The 3,647-nt window shown below is 41.4% G+C and overlaps 1 protein-coding gene across 3 annotated transcripts in view; it reads right to left on the bottom strand.

Annotated features, from left to right (window-relative positions):
- LOC139273098 (tyrosine-protein phosphatase non-receptor type 14-like) overlaps positions 1 to 3,647 on the bottom strand; it is a 303,219-nt gene that overhangs the window by 270,427 nt on the left and 29,145 nt on the right. The window lies entirely within an intron of this gene.

Below are 3,647 nucleotides of genomic sequence, written 5' to 3'. Positions count from 1 at the left end.
GTATGCCACAAATTCCAATGTCAGGCTCTGTGTCCAGCATAAAGATACAAACCTGGCCAAAGACTGCCCTAAGTGGAGGAATTGCATCCGGGAGGGCGCTGAGTTCCTCGAGTATCGTCGCTGAGAGCATGCAGAAATTAAGCATAGGCAGCGGAAGGAGCGTGCGGCAAACCAGGCTCCCCGCCCACCCTTCCCCTCAACCACTGTCTGTCCCACTTGTGACACAGACTGTGGTTCTCGTATTGGACTGTACAGCCACCCAAGAGTGGAAGCAAGTCTTCCTCGATTCCAAGGGACTGCTTATGATGATGATGATGTCGACAAGTCTGCTTGGCATTCACAGGAATTTCACTGTTTAAGAAGTTTTTTGTGCTGAATAAGATTTGATTAAACAGCTCATTTGTAGTTTACATTTTCAAAGTTTACAATGTAAATCCAAAACAAAATAAAAAAGTGTGCTTTAAGAGATAATAAACAATATAGCTGTTTTAATGCATGTGTGATGGCAAGGTTTACATGCAATTTCACATGGGTGGGGGGCGGGGGTGTAGTTGAAGGGTACTGGTGCCTTACATCATTCATGAATTCTACTTGAAATATTACTGCACAGGAAACATAAAACTGAATCAGAGCAAAACAAAACCAGCATTCAGAAAGTGACTTTTATTAAAACTTCTGAGATCAGAAAGTGAAAAATAAGGGCTTACGTTAGGACATAGTTCATGTGCTAAGAACACATCAGTTTGAAGAAGAGAAAGAAAGTCTATATTGTTCTTATGCTATGGCCTTTGAAAGGGAATGATGTGGGAAGTGGGGGTGAAGGGCTGCAAAATTTTCAATGCTATAATTCAGGGGGTTAAGTCACAGAAACCAGAGCTTTAATCTTTTGTCTTTACTGAGTTAGTGGAGGCTGCTACAACAGGCCGAAGAATCTCCTGGGGACGGAAGCGGGAGGGAGGGAATTAGAGTTCCTGTTCCTGATCACGGTACAGCAAGCCCAGGTAAATATGTGCGCATGGATGCCAGGTGAAGAGTGACCAATTTGGCTGTGATAATCTCCTATTTGAACAGTGTGCCGACTGTTACTCACACATTGCGAGTAATTACTTGGGCCAGAGACATGCCACTCATGATCTCAATCCCAGTACGAGTCAGTGTTCTCAGAAAAAGTGGATTATACAAATAAATGGGGCGGGGGGGGGGGGGGGTGGAATGGGAGGAGGATGTAGAAGAACCTCCATCTTCATGAAAACGCACACAAATGGAAGAGTTCTTCAAACCTTTTTCACAATCACTAAATATTAAATAATTTACAACAAACATACATTCCTTTAAGGCACAAAAAAACCCACAGCAAAAGTAGTCCAACCATGGCTAACAAGAGAAGTTAAAAATAGTATTATTTCAAAGGAAGAGACTTCTAATGCTGCTAAAAAGAACATAAGAAATAGGAGCAGGAGTAGGCCATTTGGCCCATTGAGCCTGCTCCGCCATTTAATAAGATCATGGCTGATCTGATCATGGACTCAGCTCCACTTCCCTGCCCGCTCCCCATAACCCTTTATTCCTTAAATCGCTCAAAAATCTGTCTATCTCCACCTTAAATATAGTCAATGACCCAGCCTCCACAGCTCTCTGGGGCAGAGAATTCCATAGATTTACAACCCTGAGAGAAGAAATTCCTCCTTGTCTCAGTTTTAAATGGGTGGCCCCTTATTCTGAGACTATGTCCCCTAGTTTTAGTTTCTCTTATGAGTGGAAATATCCTCTCTGCATCCACCTTGCCAAGCCTACTCGTTATCTTATATGTTTCAACAAGATCACCTGAACTCCAATGAGTATAGGCCCAACCTACTCAACCTTTCTTCATAAGTCAACCCCCTCATCGCTAGAATCAACCTAGTGAACTTTCTCTGAACAGCCTCCAATGCAAGTATATCCTTCCTTAAATACGGAGACCAAAACTGTACGCAGTACTCTAGGTGTGGCCTCACCAATACCCTGTACAGTTGTAGCAGGACTTCTCTGCTTTTATACTCCATCCCCCTTGCAATAAAGGTCAAAATTCCATTTGCCTTCCTGATTACTTGCAGTACCTGCATACTAACTTTTTGTGTTTTATGCATAAGGATCCACAGGTCCCTCTGTACAGCAGCACTTTGCAATTTTTCTCCATTTAAATTATAATTTGCTTTTCTATTTTTTCTGCCAAAGTGGCTATTTTCCCACATTGTACTCCATCTGCCAAATTTTTGCCCACTCACTTAGCCTGTCTATATCCCTTTGCAGAATTTTTGTGTCCTCTCCTCAATTTGCTTTCCCACTCATCTTTATATCAGCAGCAAACTTGGATACATTACACACGGTCCCTTCATCCAAGTCATTAATATAGATTGTAAATAGTTGAGGCCCAAGCACTGATCCCTGCGGCACCCCACTAGTCACTGTTTGCCAACCGGAAAATGGCCCATTTATCCCGACTCTCTGTATTCTGTTAGTTAGCCAATCCTCTATCCATGCTAATATATTACCCCCAACCCCGTGAACTTTTATCTTGTGCAGTAACCTTTTATGTGATACCTTATCGAATGCCTTCTGAAAATACAAATACACCACATTCACTGGATCCCCCTTATCACCCTGCATTACATCCTCAAAGAACTCCAACAAATGTGTCAAACATGATTTCCCTTTCATAAAACCATGCTGACCCTGCTTGATTGAATTATGCTTTTCCAAATGTCCAGCTACTGCTTCCTTAATAATGGACTCCAGCATTTTCCCAATGACAGATGTTAGGCTAACTGGTCTATAGTTTCTTGCTTTTTGCTTGCCCCCTTTTTTAAATGGGGTGTTACAATTGCGGTTTTCCAATCCGCTGGGACCGCCCCAGAATCCAGGGAATTTTGGTAGATTACAACCAATGCATCCACTATCTCTGCAGCCACTTCTTTTAAGACCCTAGGATATAAGCCATCAGGTCCAGGGAACTTGTCCGCCTTTAGTCCCATTATTTTACTGAGTACTACTTCTTTACTGATAGTATTAAGTTCCTCCCTCCCTTTGGCCCCTTGATTATCCATTATTGGGATGTTTTTAGTGTCTTCTACCTTGAAAACCGATACAAAATATTTGTTCAACATCTCTGCCATTTCCCTACTCTCCATTATTAATTCCCCAGTCTTATCCTCTAGGGGACCAACATTTACTTTAGCCACTCTTTTCCTTTTTATGTATCTGTAGAAACTCTTACTATCTGTTAAAGAATAGTAAGCCTGAGGATGGTGAGGATTTTAGAATTCAGCAAAGGATGACAAAGAAATTGATTGAGAAAGGGAAAATAGAATATGAGTAAACTAGCGAGAGACGTAAAATCAGACTGTAAAAGCTTCTATAGGTATGTAAAAAGGAAAAGAGTAACAAAAGTAAATCACAGGCTGAGACATGAGAAATTATAATGGGGAATAAGGAAATGGCAGCGATATTAAAGAAATACTTTGTGTCTGTCTTCACGGAAGAAGATGCAAAAAACTTCCTGGAAATAGTGGAGAACCAAGGGTCTTTCCGAATGAGGAACTAAGAGAGGTTAATATTAGTAAAAATATGGTACTGGAGAAATTAATGGGACTGAAAGCCGATAAATCCCC

Source organism: Pristiophorus japonicus, chromosome 9 (assembly GCF_044704955.1).
Source record: "Pristiophorus japonicus isolate sPriJap1 chromosome 9, sPriJap1.hap1, whole genome shotgun sequence".
NCBI lineage: Eukaryota > Metazoa > Chordata > Chondrichthyes > Pristiophoridae > Pristiophorus > Pristiophorus japonicus.
This window is presented reverse-complemented; position numbering and strand designations above follow the sequence as displayed.